This window comes from Salvelinus namaycush, chromosome 34 (genome assembly GCF_016432855.1).
Source record: "Salvelinus namaycush isolate Seneca chromosome 34, SaNama_1.0, whole genome shotgun sequence".
In the NCBI taxonomy this organism is placed as follows: Eukaryota; Metazoa; Chordata; class Actinopteri; order Salmoniformes; family Salmonidae; genus Salvelinus; species Salvelinus namaycush.
Genome location: NC_052340.1, coordinates 26,340,349 through 26,356,332, shown reverse-complemented (window position 1 = coordinate 26,356,332; position 15,984 = coordinate 26,340,349). Strand labels below are relative to the sequence as shown.

Sequence of the window (15,984 nt, the reverse complement as noted above, 5' to 3'; positions counted from 1 at the left end):
CCAATTGGCAACGAGTATTCTGGAGACGGGCAGACCTTGAAAGTGATAGTGTTTGGTGTAGACTGACCATGCTTTCCATCCGATCCTGCACCTGCCACTGCATACAGGTAGGTAGGCCGTATGATTCTGCTTGCTCTGTCCTCCAGAGAAGTGACATGATATGCCTTCTTGATATTGGCTGCTAAGATGAATGACTTTCAGCTCAAAATGCAGGTGTAAAACATAGTTTATAGTTTTGAAAACGCAGTGCCGTTTATGGAGGTAGTGGCAGGCTACGTTTGCGCAGCTATTGTGCGCGCATGTACGTGTGTGCACGGGGGTCACAAGCTTTTAACCACTGCTTTTTGGGGGTCAAGGGTCAAACATTTTGAGAGCCATTGAGCTAGGGAACAGATTTCTGATTTGCTATACAGCTATAGGATCGGGTGCAGTGCAAACATCACATTTTATGGAGAGGATTGCCATAAATAAATATGCAGCTCCAAAAAATGTTTGGTGATATTCACTGTTTACTTTGCAAGCTCACCAGCAATGGGGCATCAAGCAACAATTACTAGCATAGGCCTACTGGTCTTTTGGTGTGTCAAACATTTCTTGAAATTTATAATTTACTTATGAAGCTTGCATTTGGAATTTGTTGTTAAAATCAATTTTTACATAATCGAAATATGTTTTAGACAAAATAATAAAAAGAGCTATCTGGTAGTCTCAATAAATAGACAAAGATGTGTAGTTGAACAACTCATTGCATGTATAGCTTTTTCTTTACTTGACAAAACGATTTGCTCTTAGAATGTATGATTGGACTTGACTCGAGACTCAACCCATTATTATTTTATTTTACCAGGCAAGTCAGTTAAGAACAAATTCTTATTTTCAATGACGGCCTAGGAGCAGTGGGTTAACTGCCTTGTTCAGCGACAGAACATAGATTTTTACCAGCTCGGGGATCTTGCAACCTTTTTTGATATTGCAACCTTTCGGTTACAGCGCTCTAACCACTAGGCTACCTGCCGCCCCATTCTACTTGGGACTCAACTTGAGACTCGGACCTTGTGACTTGAGACTTGCTTGTGACTAAAATAATAGTGACTTGATCCCACCTCTGTCAATCAGAGAACAATCACCAGATTGCTTCTACAACACCATCTGATTTGTCTCTGTCATCCTGCTCTGACATTGCTCTGTTTTGATCAGTGAGATGGAAGGCAAGGCATCATGGAGAGAAATTGCAAAGCAGGGTGGAGGAATGAGGGCTCACGTCACACAGGAGATCCACGCAGGAATACAGTGTTGACATTGACGGGTTTAAAGCAAAGGGCAGAGTGACGTGACAGGCATCTGAGATGTAGAAAGACAGACAGACAGAGGAATAGAAGACACACAAAGCCCCAGAAGAACCCTGGGTGAATGCATTATAGTGTTACCAGGTCCTGCTTCCCAAGTCAGTTTAGGCTTTCATGCATTAAACATCTCCCCAGTGACTGGTGAACCCAGGACCTGTGTGCATACTCTGCCTGCGTTTGATTGCTGCTTTGCTCTCGCTGCAGACTCACCAGCGGTTGTGCGAACACAGATTCCAGCTCAGTGTTTTATCTTTAAGAGGGTAACAAGCGTTTATCTTGTTACTTGAAGAGCGACAGGATGCTTTGGGTAAATTGTGTTTAGGCTCTGATAGCGTCAGCGCTCATCTGTCGTGTTTAGAGGCAGGGTGACAGTGGCAGAGAAGTAAACCTGCTTTCCCCCTCTCTCTCTCTCTCTCTCTCTCTCTCTCTCTCTCTCTCTCTCTCTCTTTCTCTGTCTCTCACTACAGCAGCTGTGTCAGGCTTCTGTAGTGTTTCCACCTGTATACTTTCACATTATGTTTTTTGAGGACAGTCCAAGTCTTTGTTTGAGTTACACAAACAGCTATTGTAAGGTTTAATTATCTTAATTAAAGGCACTTCTAAAATGTAGTTGTTGTCAGCCCTCAGTGCAGTTTGGGAAGGTGAGGGCTAGCTGTGAGGAGCCAGGTGGCCAGGCCAGGATGGGGCTTGTATCAATACTAATTACTGCTCCAATAACACGGCCGTCGCCCAGCAGAGTTAAACCGGCCTCTGAGGACCGTAGTACCCCCTAATCATTACTCTGCCTGAGAAGACAAAGAACTTCATCAACAAGATAACTGGGTTTGGATCACTTTATTTTCTCAATTAGCTTACATTTTCTCATAATTTGAAGGTAATCAAAGCTCTTTAAAAGAGCAAGTTTAGGGAGTCTGGGAAACAAACACATTTTCTGCCTAAAAATATCCATGAGACGTGCATGTTTTGCAAATTGTTTCAAGATAGATCTGTGAACAAGCTACAATATACCACCGTACTGTCCATTCCTCAGAGAATGATGATTGCAGTGAGAAACTGCTAATTCCGCAGTAAACCTTTGGTTTACAATACAAATTCTGCTATTAGGGGGCAATCATCCATATAGAAACTTCCCGTTTTCCACTGAAAGGCCATTCTGAGGAGTCATCAAAACAGAGCACAGATCTGGCAGAGGAGAGGAGAGAGAGAGAGCTGAGTCTTAAACAGTATCTGCACTGGGAGGATCTGCACAATCAGTGCAAAAGATAGGTATCTCCTCTAGTGGAATAATTTGCTCCAATGTCTCTTTCATCTCTGTAGCCCAGCATTGGGAGCGTACCGTAACTTTCTCTCAGCAGCGTCATGGTTACCAGGTTCTCATGCGTGCGTTCGTCTCAGGCTAAGACAAGTGGCCCACAGTGCAGCGCTTCGTTCCTATCTCTTTGACACTTTGAGGTCGGTCAGGGCAAATGACTAAAAATGTCTCCAAAGCCTGCGGATGCCAGCCAGCTTGGCTCCAGGCCCAGACTGCTTATTCCCCTCCCCATGGCTGATAGCCGGCCTTGAGTATATACAGTACATCTCTCACGGATCACCTTCTACAGAGCAATAGACACTGCCTCAGCTAGACGTCCTGCCCACACTGGAGACTATTAGTCTAATGAAATGACAAAAGACAAATAAAACACTACACAGCCTCAGCCAGGAATAGCTGTCGCAAGTTGAGTCTCTGCTGCTTGCTCCAATCTCGTCCTCTCGCGCCCCTGCGCCAAGGTTACGTGTATTTATAAAAGTGATGCCCCAGACTCCCCAACACTGTTGAGTGATGCTGGACGGACTGAGCACCAGGCCAAGCCAAAAACACCCACTCTACTGGACCAGAGCAGTCCTACAGGAATGAATGTGGCGGGGGATGGGGGTTAAAGAGAGGAAAGGAGCACCAACACCCTGTCCCGCTTTTATCAGGTGGCTCGTCAGCCTCTTGTCATGATTTACAGCCCAGGCCCCACATTCCCTCTCTCACAGCTCCATCTCTGTAGGAGTGAGAGAGTGAGGGATGGATGGACGAGAGGATGTAGAGAGCAGGAGATGAAGAGAGGAGGGGGTGCGAAGTGCATGCAGGAAGAGCCAAAGGTCACACAGACCTAATTAGAATTCCTGCGGCACCTCGCTCTGTCCCTGCACCAGTCCTATCAGGAGGCCGTTCCACTCGCCACCACCATACCACATCAGAACATCCATGGTGTCACTCAATAGGCCTTGAGCCTGTTATATTAAACATATGTCTCTTTTCTCTGTGTTAATGGGCTATGACTGAGGGCAACTTGTCCCCTGGGTGAAGAATAATCACGCTTGCCTCCATAGATAGAGGTGTACGCAAAGAAAAGCTCCTCTGGAGATGGTTAACTTTTACCGAACCTCAACCCCGTATCCGGGATCACCCCCCACCCCCCACACACTGATTAGCATAGCTAGCATAGCTTCACAAGTAGATAGTAGCATCTAAATATCATTAAATCACAAGTCCAAGACACCAGATGAAAGATACAGATCTTGTGAATAAAGCCACCATTTCAGATTTTTAAAATGTTTTACAGGGAAGACAAAATATGTAAATCTATTAGCTAAACACGTTAGCAAAATACACCACTATTCTAACTCCATCAGTTTCTTACTCCTTCAGGTGCTATCACCAATTCGGCTCAACTAAGATATTGATAGCCAATAACCTATAAAAAAAACCATCAGATGACAGTCTGATAACATATTCATGGTATAGGATAGTTTTTGTTAGAAAAAAGTGCATATTTCAGGTAGAAATCACAGTTTACAATTGCACCGACCATCACAAATCGACTAGAATTACTAGATAGAGCAACGTGTATGACCAATTTACTCATCATAAAACATTTCATAAAAATAGACAAAGCATAGCAATGGAAAGACCCAGTTCTTGTGATTTCAGACCATATTTCAGATTTTCTAAGCGTTTTTCAGCGAAAACACAATAAATCGATAAGTTAGCATACTACATGTGCAAACGTTACCAGAGCATCGATTCCAGCCAAAGAGCGCTATAACGTCAACATCGCCAAAAGATATTAATTTTTTCACTAACCTTCTCAGAATTCTTCCGATGACACTCCTGTAACATCATTTTACAACATACATATACAGTTTGTTCGAAAAGGTGCATATTTAGCCATACAAAACCGTGGTTACACAATAAAAATACTAGGAAATCAAGCCTCAATATGTCTGACGTCATCTATCAGAGTGATCTAGTTTAATTGAAAGCTAATCATATACTTGACTAAAAAATACAGGGTTGACAGGAATCGAAAGACAAATTAGTTCTTAATGCAACCGCTGATTTACATTTGTAAAATTATCCTTACTTTTCAATACAGGGTTCGCCAAGTGAAGCTACACCAAACAAAATGGCGAAATATGCGTTTAAAATATTTCGACAGAACAACAATTTATCATATTAAATATTGCTTACTATGAGCTGTTCTTCCATCATATTCTTGGGCAATGTATCCTTTCTATGTTATAAACGTCTTTTGGTCGATAGATGTCCTCTGTCCTTCGAAATATCCACTAACGATCGAACGGGACCCCAAAACGTGTCCAAAGTTTCAGAGTGCACAACAAAGAAATTCCTCAAAATCGCACTAAACGGATATAATTTCCTATAAAACGGTTTAAATTAACTACCTTATGATGTTTCTAAGTCCTATATCGAATTAAATTACAGACGGATACATTTCAAGTTGATAACCGAGCCTGTGAAAATGGCGTCCGGAGGTCCCTTCCTGCGTAAGGGCGAGCGTCGAAAGGGGGGCTACTCTCACTCCTTGGTCTTTTATAACCTCTGAGAGCTACGGAGAAGGCCCATTCCACTTCTCATTGGTTACTGACATCCAGGGGAAGGCGGGTGCAGTTCGTGTCGTTCCATAGGATAGACAGAGACCTTAAAAACTGATCTGAAACCAGAGCTTCGCTCTCAGACCTTTCACTGTCTGTCATGGATTTCGCTGTAGAAAGAGTTCTGGGTCACCCACAGACATCATTCCAACTTTGTATGAAACTAGAAAGTGTTTTCTTTCCAATAGAATTAATAATATGCATATTGTACGAGCAAGAATTGAGTACTAGGCAGTTTAATTTGGAGACGACAAAATGCTAATTCGGAACAGCACCCCCTGTAGTCGCAAGAAGTTTTAAGTTAACAACATGTTCAGTTATTTCACCTTAATGATAGCTTGGGTAGTAATTATGATTCTCCACCATAGACACGACTACTGCTTTATACCACCGTCATATTATAAAACAAATAATACATTATTATTGTCATATGAAAGGAAAGTGAAGACTATTGTCATTATCCTCTAAAAGTCTAATTATGTCAGCTAGATTGTTGAACACGTGTGTCAATCGACTCTTAAGGATTTGAACGTCATCAAAGATGTTCTGAAGTAGATAATAATAAAATGGTTTTATCCAAACGGACTTACGGTGAACACGTACTGAGAAAAGATTGATGCGCCAGTCTCACCCTGAAAGATAATGTTCAATTGACTTGACCTGCATGTTAACCAGCTGGCCAGTGGAGCTAAGGAACAGTATCGTGGAATCTCCTCTAGAATGCCTTCATCAGGGTTAAGGAGCAACTGCCACTAAAATCCAACTTCACATTTAGAAAACAGACTATGTGGCATCGATATGAGTCCGAAACATTTATTTTACTGTCAAAATTGATTACAAAGTGTAAATAGGATAATTTTGGTCATACAGTCAGTTGGATACAAAACAGACTTTTGAACGTAAAACAGCTTGGGTTTGTTTCAATCCTGCGCACATGCCCACAGCTGGCAGCACACAAGTAATCATCAATTCGGAGTGCAGCTGCACGCAACCCAATCGTAATGCCCGTGGTAAATGGTTTGACTTTGGATATTCCAATGGGGCTAGTTAGGGATAAAGGACATCACTGCTTTTACAAGGAGCTCTGTCTCTAAAACCTCAGTGTCATCCCAGATTGTCCTCCTGTCGATGACACTGGACAGATTAGAGCATGGCCAATTATTACTCTCCTCCCACCTCCACCTTGGTAACGGCCAATTAACCTGGACAAGGAATGCCCTTCCATTCTGTCTAGGTGAGTTGCTTTACAGGGAAGGAGAACATTATTGTACTACACTGCCAGACACGGTAGTAGAGACTGAAGGTGATCTGCTAGCTCTGTCTCTGCTGTACGAGGAGGTCTGGCTGTGACAGAGAGGCGATCACAAAAATGTGATCCCTGCAGCTGCCCGACCAGCATCTGTTTACAGGCTGCTGGAAGTGCGTTTGATCTGCTTACAAGCAGTGTGGACTTCCATGTATCAACTTTATGTTTTGACAGAACCAGGCAATAGCAATAGACAGAGCATATATACTTTTCCAAGGAAAAATCGCCTACATTAAACATGTACGATGTCACTTTTAAATACAGTATAAACACAGAGCTCGTTCCATTTCCAATAGCCGAGCATCATGCGCATGCTCTACCAACTGAACCACACGGGACACTCAATCATTTTCTTCCCGTGCAGGATTTGGAATTGTATTTGAACAGAACAGAGCTCAGTGTCGACTATATATTTCAATGATATAACATGCTATAGGCTAGAGGAATTCTACAATAGATTACTTTTTAATTCCGCTAACTAATTCAACAGCACAGCAGGTATCAGAAGAGAGCACTCCTTTCATCCACAGTTGACCATTACACAATATATAATATATAGTATAGCTTTCTATTCTAATCATAAAGACACACAGTTTAATACAAAGAATTGTTCACGCTTGGCTAAGCTCCTGACACAGATGCATTGCTACAGTGCAATGTATTCAGACCCCTTGACTTTTTCCACATTTTGTTACATTGCAGCCTTATTCTAAAATAGATTCAAAATAAATACATCCTCATCACTCTACACACAATACACCATTTTCACAAAGCGAAAACAGGTTAACATTTTTTTTTGTTAATTTATAAAAAATGTAAAACAGAAATACCTTATTTACATAAGTATTCAGACCCTTTGCTATGAGACTAGAAATTGAGCTCAGGTGCATACTGTTTCCATTGATCATCCTTGAGATGTTTCTTCAACTTGATTGGAGTCCACCTGTGATAAACTCAATTGATTGGACATGATTTGGAAAGGCACACACCTGTCTATATTAGGTCCCGCAGTTGACAATGCATGTCAGAGCAAAAACCAAGCCATGAGGTCAAAGGAATTGTCTGTAGAGCTCCGAGACAGGATTGTGTCAAGGCACAGATCTGGGGAAGGGTACCAAAATCTGTCTGCAGCATTGAAGGTCCCCAAGACCACAGTGGCCTCCATCATTCTTAAAAGGAATAAGTTTGGAATCAACAAGACGCGTCCTAGAGCTGGCCGGCTGGCCAAACGGAGCAATAGGGGGTGAAGAGCCTCGGTCAGGGAGGTGACCAAGAATCCGATGGTCACTCTGACAGAGCTCCAGAGTTCCTCTGCTGAGATGGGAGAACCTTCCAGATGGGCAACCATCTCTGCAGCACTCCACCAATCATGCCTTTATGGTAGAGTGGCCAGACAAAAGCCACTCCTCAGTAAAAGGCACATGACAGCCTGCTTGGAGTTTGCCAAATGGCACATAAAGACTCTCAGACTATGAGAAACAAGATTCTCTGGTCTGATGAAACCAAGATTGAATTCTTTGGCCTGAATGCCAAGTGTCACGTCTGTAGGAAACCTGGCACCATCCCTACGGTGAAGCATGATGGTGAAAGCATCATGCTGTGGGGATGTTTTTCAGTGGCAGGGACTGGGAGACTAATCAGGATCGAGGGGTAGATGAACAGAGCAAAGTACAGGGAGATCCTTGATGATAACCTGCTCCGGAGTGCTCAGGACCTCAGACTGGGGTGAAGGTTCACCTTCCAACAGGACAACGACACAAAGCACACAGCCAAGACAACACAGGAGTGGCTTTGGGACAAGTCTCTGAATGTCCTTGAGTGGCCCAGCCAGAGCCCGGACTTAAACCCGATTAAACATCTCTGGAGAGACATGAAAATAGCTGTGCAGCAACGCTCCCCATCCAACCTGACTGACCTTGAGAGGATCTGCAGAGAAGAATGGGATAAACTCCCCAAAAACAGGTGTGACAAGCTTGTAGCGTCATACCCAAGAAGACTCAAGGCTGTAATTACTGCCAAAGGTGCTTCAACAAAGTACTGAGTAAAGTGTCTGAATACTTATGTAAATGTCATATTTCAGTTTTTTTTTAATTATAAATTTGCAAAAAATGCAAAAAAACAGTTTTTGCTTTGTCATTATGGGGCATTGTGTGTAGATTGATGAGATTTCTTGTATTTATTTTTTATCCATTTTAGAATAAGGCTGTAATGTAACAAAATGTGGAAAAAGTCAAGGGGTCTGAATACTTTCCAAATGCACTGTATAATATAAGCGGGGATGGGCTGCTTTTTAACTTATCCATGTCTACCACCTGTACAGATGGATGGACTGGTCAGAATGAAGTGATTCCTATATGGATAGGCTGGTCAGAATGAAGTGATGCCTATAAGGATAGACTGAGAGAAAAAAAAACTGCACATTGCATCAAAAGGTCAAAAGGTGAGCATAGAATAAAATATGTGCAATGTGCTACTGGTCTGCACCATCCTTCTCCTATAGCATTTCCCTGTTAGCCCTGCCTTTACACTGCTCAAGGGGAAATGTATGATCACGTACACATTCTGCATGAATACTGAACGCTACTACACCACCTCTGCATTCCCTGCTGAGGACATTCCCGGGAACATTGCGTAGGAAAAAAAATCTTGTTGTCCATGGCCACAGACATGATTGTCATGAAAGTTTTACAGTGACAACTCTCAAGATGTTTTGTGCAGGGTACACTCTTCCAGGACAGCCTATAACAGGAGAGCTTACGGAATCAGCAGACAATAGTACATCACAATGGCACTGAAATCAGACTCTCTAATGCCCGGCTCAGAGACACATCAATGGAATCAATACAAATGATTTGGTCTAAATTTTTAGATAGTCTCTGATATTCCAGCGAAAAGCTACAGCAAACAGATAATGGCCTCTCTCTCTATCCCTCTCTCTCTATCTCTCTCTCCACCGTTCCTTCTGTCATTGAATGTGTGGACTGTGTTGTGCTGCCACCCTCTGTAGCAAACCCCCACACTGTTGGCTGCTGCACTCGTAAAACTCCTGCATTGTACTATAGGACAATTACAGCATCCTCTCACACCAGACAGCTAGGCAGGCACACAAAGGCAGTAGCATCAGCAGACTCTCACAGTGGTCTGACAGGGCTGAAAACCCATTGCTTTTTGATTACCTAGCCCTCGCATTGAGGGCAAACAAATGCATGGGTGATCTATCACTGCAGTGACATTAGTGATATAGAACCTAGGCAGGCTGTGACGGGACAGAGGTCGCAGGCAGACATACATGCAGGCAGGCAGACAGGCTAGCAGGCTGGAGGAATCTGAGGCAGCTGAGCTCCACCACAACACACCATATCAGTCTCTCTCTTGGGGAGCATAAGAGCCATACTATATGATTTTAATTAACATACACTCTTTGATCTGACACGCGGCTAAATGGACAATGGCAAGGTGAAGAATTACGGAAGGTAATGACAGCACAGCACAGCACTGCATTCAAAGGCAGATCGAACGGCTCAGCTGCAGCCTGAGGGTACCCTATAACCACAGCGTTAGGCTTGCATCAGCGCTATACTTTCTCCACCCCTCTCTCTCGCTCTGCTCCGTCCGTGTCTTCCCACTTTTCTCAGTGTAGCATGAGTCTTACCTTTAGGTGGCCACAAGAGTAGCTGGCAGGCTCCCGTCGAGGCATTTCACGGCTGCTGCTCTCCCCTGGACTCCACTCTCCTTCCCTTGCTTTGTTCAGCAGCCCTCCTGCCTCCCAGCTCTTCTCTTCTCCTCTTCACCGCTCTAGTCCTGTGTGTGTGTGTGTGTGTGTGTGTGTGTGTGTGTGTGTGTGTGTGTGTGTGTGTGTGTGTGTGTGTGTGTGTGTGTGTGTGTGTGTGTGTGTGTGTGTTTGAGTGTGTGCTTGAGTGTGTGTGAGGTAGAGAGGGAGAGCATGTGAATATGTGTGTGAGTGTTTCCTCCCCCAACCACCCCCCTCCCCCCCTTGCTCTTCTCTCACTTCCACACAGAGCTCTTGTCTCTCAGGATTTGTCCTTTACGTGTGTGTGTGTGTGTGTGTGTGTGTGTGTGTGTGTGTGTGTGTGTGTGTGTGTGTGTGTGTGTGTGTGTGTGTGTGTGTGTGTGTGTGTGTGTGTGTGTGTGTGTGTGTGTGTGTGTGTGTGTGTGTGTGTGTGTGTGTGCGTGTGTGCAGAGAGCGTCTATGTGTGTGTGCCTGCCTACCACATGGCTCGTTTCACTCTGCAGGCAAAGGCATAGAGGAATGAGCTTGGAAGAGAAAATACTGCGAGAGAGAGAGAGGATAGGGAGAGAGTGAGGGAGAGAGAGAGAGGATAGGGAGAGAGTGAGGGAGAGAGAGGATAGGGAGAAAGAGGATAGGGAGAGAGATTAGGGAGAAAGTGAGGGAGAGAGAGAGAGAGAGAGAGGATAGGAAGAGAATGAGGGAGAGAGAGAGATACGCCGAAGGGAAGTGCTGTATAATCAATTCCTCTAAAATCGCAGTTGAGGAAAAGGCCCTAAGGGCTTGAGACAGAGAGAGAGAGACTCAGAGAGAGACACAGAGAGAGAGACACAGAGAGAGAGAGACACAGAGAGAGAGAGACACAGAGACAGAGAGAGAGACAGAGAGAGACAGAGAGAGAGAGACACAGAGAGAGATTATCTACCTCACTTGCTTTGGCAATGTTAACACATGTTTCCCATGCCAATAAAGCCCCTTGAATTGAATTGAATTGAGAGAGACACAGAGAGACAGAGACACAGAGAGAGAGACACAGAGAAGGAGAGAGAGAGAGAGAGAGAGTGAGAGAGAGAGAGAGAATTAACAGGAAGAGGTGTAGGTGCAGTGAGAGGAGAGGACAGGAGAGGGAAGGGAGGATCAGGGTAGCGAAGTTTGGACCTGGTGTTTCCCCAACTCCAGAACCGTGGTATTATGTAAATGTGATCTGGGTGACAGTTGAGTTGCACTATTTTTGTTAGCTACATTGGATCCTAATAATAAATAGGAAAATACAGTACAAACATGTCCTTCACACATCTCCTTCACAACCAGCGACCATCTGTCTGACCCTTTACACAAGCCTTGTCCTCATTTACCATGGACTGATGGGAGGTTGGGCCACAGGGTTGATGGATGTGTCCCTGGAAAATGTTAATTACCCAGACTTAGGAGGCACAAAATTCTGAATGAGTGAGTCATTTATCTCCATTCTCCCCTTCCTTCCTTCCTTCCTTCCTTCCTTCCTTCCTTCCTTCCTTCCTTCCTTCCTTCCTTCCTTCCTTCCTTCCTTCCTTCCTTCCTTCCTTCCTTCCTTCCTTCCTTCCTTCCTTCCTTCCTTCCTTCCTTCCTTCCTTCCTTCCTTCCTTCCTCCCTCATTTACATTCCCCTGCCTTGTCCCAGAGTTCATTAGTTGTGATTGACACCTCAATGAACTGAAGTGTTAACAGCTCCCAAGAACAAGAAGGACCAGGCGGGGGGAACAGGCAGAAGGACCAGGCAGGAGGACCAGGCAGGAGGACCAGGCAGGAGGACCAGGCAGGAGCAGAGCAGGGAAATCAGAGCGAGCCAAGGACTTACACCAATAATAAACTCCTCATCATGGAAGAAACAGGACTATAGAGTAAGGGAGGGAGGGATTGCTTAAAAAATCGAAATAGTATTCCATAATCACTCTGCCTTGTTGGCTAACTAAATCGTGCAGCTGGTTTTAACTGCTTTTAAGGTACAGTCCCTGCATTAATGTCTACAATATTTATCATTTTCACTAAATTATCATTTTCATATTAAGCAGAGAGGGCCAACATGAATAGCATGGTAATGATATATTCATAATGAAGCATATCAATTGGCGCCAGAAAATGATTAAATGATTAATTTATCGTCTGTGCTGGGACCGATTTGTTTAACTTCAATAAATCACCTTGTCAGCAAAGCAAACATTTTGGCATTCAGATCGTGTAGATCATTAGACCATCCATTTACCAGACAACAATCAATATACACTGAGCAACAATATCAATGCAACATGGTGTGTTGGTCCCATGTTTCATGAGCTGAAATAAAATATCCCAGAAATGTTCCATACGCACAAAAAGCTTGTTTTTCTCAAATAATGTGCACAAATTTGGTTACATCCCTGTTAGTGAGCATTTCTCCTTTGCCAAGATAATCCATTCACCTGACAGGTTTGGTATATTAAGAAGCTGATTAAACAGCATGATCATTATACAGATGCACCTTGTGCAGGGGACATAAAAATGGCACTCTAAAATGTGCAGTTTTGTCAGCACGTGTATGGGATCGTGTAGGAGAGCGGTTTGCAATTTGAATGCACAGAGATACAGTGACGAGATCCCGAGGTTCATTTTCATGCCATTCATCTGCCTCCATCACCTCATATTTCAGCATGATAATGCACGTCCCCATGTCGCAAAGATCTGTACACAATTCCTGGAAGATGAAAATGTCCCAGTTCTTCCATGGCCTGTATACTTACCAGACATCTCACTCACTGAGTATGTTTGGGATGCTCTGGATCGACGTGTACGACAGCATGTTCCATTTCCCGTAAATATCCAGCAACTTCGCACAGCCATTGAAGAGGAGTGGGACAACATTCCACAGGCCACAGTCAACAGCCTGATCAACTCTATGTGAAGGAGATGTGTCGCGCTGCATGAGGCAAATGGTGGTCACACCAGATACAGACTGGTTTTCTGATCCACGCCCCTACTTAATTTTTATTTTTTTCTGTTACCAGCAGGTACATACAGTATCTGTATTCCCAGTCATGTGAAATCCATAGATTAGGGCCTATGAATATTTTTCAATTGACCGTTTTTCTTATATGAACTGTGACTCAGTAAAATCATTGAAATTGCTGCATTTTGAGTTTATATTTTTGTTCAGTACAGGTACACATGTTTGATGCACTAACTAATTTATTAAAAAAGAGAACTTCTATTAGTGTTTAAATTCTGAATTATTCTATGGTGTGTGGACGTACTTCTTTTATGTGGATACATTACTCATCTAGATCTACTCAAGCTCATGTCATGCGGTTTGATCCTATTGTTTAGGACATTTTCAGTTCCTCTATGGGGCTCTTAAATAAATCAAACGGGGAGATAAAAGTTAATATTCCAGGACCACTGAACAATTGATCTGTGACACCGCAGTTAAAAAGATTGTCAATGTTTTTGAAGTACTGGTTAGATTCTCCAACGTTCTACCTCCTATCAAGCACAATATTTAAACTGAGAGAACTGCAACAATTTCTCTGGAAGAGGTTTGGATTTCAACTTAAAAACAGGGAAGCAAGGATGCACTCGACTGGAAGACTAGACCACTTGCACACGATGGTGTGTTGTGCGTGGGAAGGACAGCCCCGACACACTGACACTGTGTGGAGAGAAGCAGTAGCAGTAAACCATTGAAGAATTGCCCTGACTGCTGCAGTTCTCTGTGTGAATGTACAGTGTGTAAGTATCGCTGCACTGTTGTTGTAGAGGTGAATAACTACAACAGGACAGGCTGTGGCTGTTGGCTGGGCTGGAGACTTAGGCTTGTTGTAAGCCATCTCTTGTAACAGTGTTGTCTATACAAATGTTCATGTTGTCTGCTGGGAGGTCCTGTCATGCTCAGAGGGAAAAAAACACTCCAGTCGGTGTTTGGTCTCTGGAAGTGGAACAGTGTTGGATTGGCACCAATGTCTGATAGTAATACCTCATCAAGCTGACCAGCCCTGTGGTTCTCAGGGAGGCCTGGCGGGGTTAGAAGGATCAGTACGTCCACTTTGTAGGCTCATTCTGACCCCAATCAGCCTCGTGTTGTGGTAGGGGAGTGAAGGTAGGGGAGTGAAGTGCTGACAGAGAAAAATAACACAGGCTGAAAGGAAATGTTCAGCAGTGGGATAAGGTGGTCATACAATGTTTATATTATTTTACAACAACCAGAAATGGAAGCTTAAATGTAAAGGACTGTACCTGTAATTGTAAATAAAACGGGAACTAACTATGGTGCGGTGTTATCTACAACAGCAGACGTGGCGAAACTAAACCAGACAGGGGGGACAATAGAAAGAGCTTGCAGCGGGCTTTAACTTAATGTTCTCTCTTACAAATGGTGCTCTTTCCACCTCTTAGTGCCACATAACATTCTACAGATGTAGGATCTTAATTTGAGCCTGTTTGCTACAGCAGGAAAATAATCCTACAGCAACAGGAAATGTGAATTGTTTTGTTGATTATAATTATTAATGGATTTTTTTTTAGGGGTAGATACATTTTTTGTAAGGGAAAATCAAGTCAGACAGTGGGAATCACAAACTTCAGAAGGCTTTTTAAACTTAAAAAACGACAAGTTTTCCTGCAGCAGGGTGATCAAATTAAGATCCTACATCTGTAAGAAATTACATTGGCACTCATACCATAACACACGCCACTGCACCCCTTACAGAACAGAACAGGATGAGAAAGGCCGCTCGAGAAAATAATAGATTTTCATCTTTTCATAGGCTCAGATTTAATTTAGGCCTTTTCTTTCACTTCAGTGTAATTACTTTCTTCAAGCTAGACGGCTGCTTAATCGTCATGAAGTCTTTGGAGGGGAGGACGTGCAAGGGGAGGACATGAGCTAGGTAATGCAAGACAAGGGAGGAAGAGACGCGCACGCACACACCATCACCTTCATGTGACGCTGAGAGTCTATACCTGCTCTTGTTAGATGCCAGCATGGTAACCTGCAGCCACAGCGTGTTTGAGGAAAGCCTGCAAGCCACATCAAGGTCTAACTGGAACAGTACCATTGACATGTACAGCCTCACCCACCTCATCCACACAAAGATATCACAACAGTATGCCCCTGTCCTACAATCATTTTGATAAAAGCTTGCTTCTCTGAATGTTTACATGTTTCTCATCTGTCAGCTAAAGGTGAGCACCGATGCATACAGACAATGAGGCAGCTACATGCCAAACAAATCATATTGAAGGACTATTTGTGTGATCAAAAGCAGCCAATCATTTTTGAGTACGACCCAATTTTCCATGTCAGACATTTGAGAGCGTAGCATCCTACCATTTCTGCCAGAGACTCTGCGGGGCAGACGGATGTTTGAGGAATATGAATGTCCCTCAATATGATGACTCTGCAGAAAGCTTCCCTGTAGCTTTATATCATAAATTAAAAGAAAATAATTTCATATGAAGAATCCTAAATTATCATCCAACTGGAATTAATTGCAAGTCTTTGTGGACTTCCTCTGACCTGATTTTCCGACTAAAACTTCTAAACATTCCATGAAAAAGAGCTGGAAATCTAATTGATTGAGTGATATTGCAAAATGGGACAGCCGAGTGTTAAATCGCGTAGCGCATAAAAATCGTCTGTCCTCGGTT

General features: G+C 43.4%; 1 protein-coding gene across 1 annotated transcript in view; it reads right to left on the bottom strand.

Annotated features, from left to right (window-relative positions):
• LOC120028464 (G protein-activated inward rectifier potassium channel 4-like) overlaps positions 1-10,316 on the bottom strand; it is a 41,361-nt gene extending 31,045 nt beyond the window's left edge. The window contains exon 1 of the mRNA XM_038973673.1: positions 10,232-10,316. The gene's annotated coding sequence lies outside the window, so the exon portion shown is untranslated. The remainder of the gene's footprint in view (positions 1-10,231) is intronic.
• Between the last annotated feature and the right edge of the window lie 5,668 nt (positions 10,317-15,984).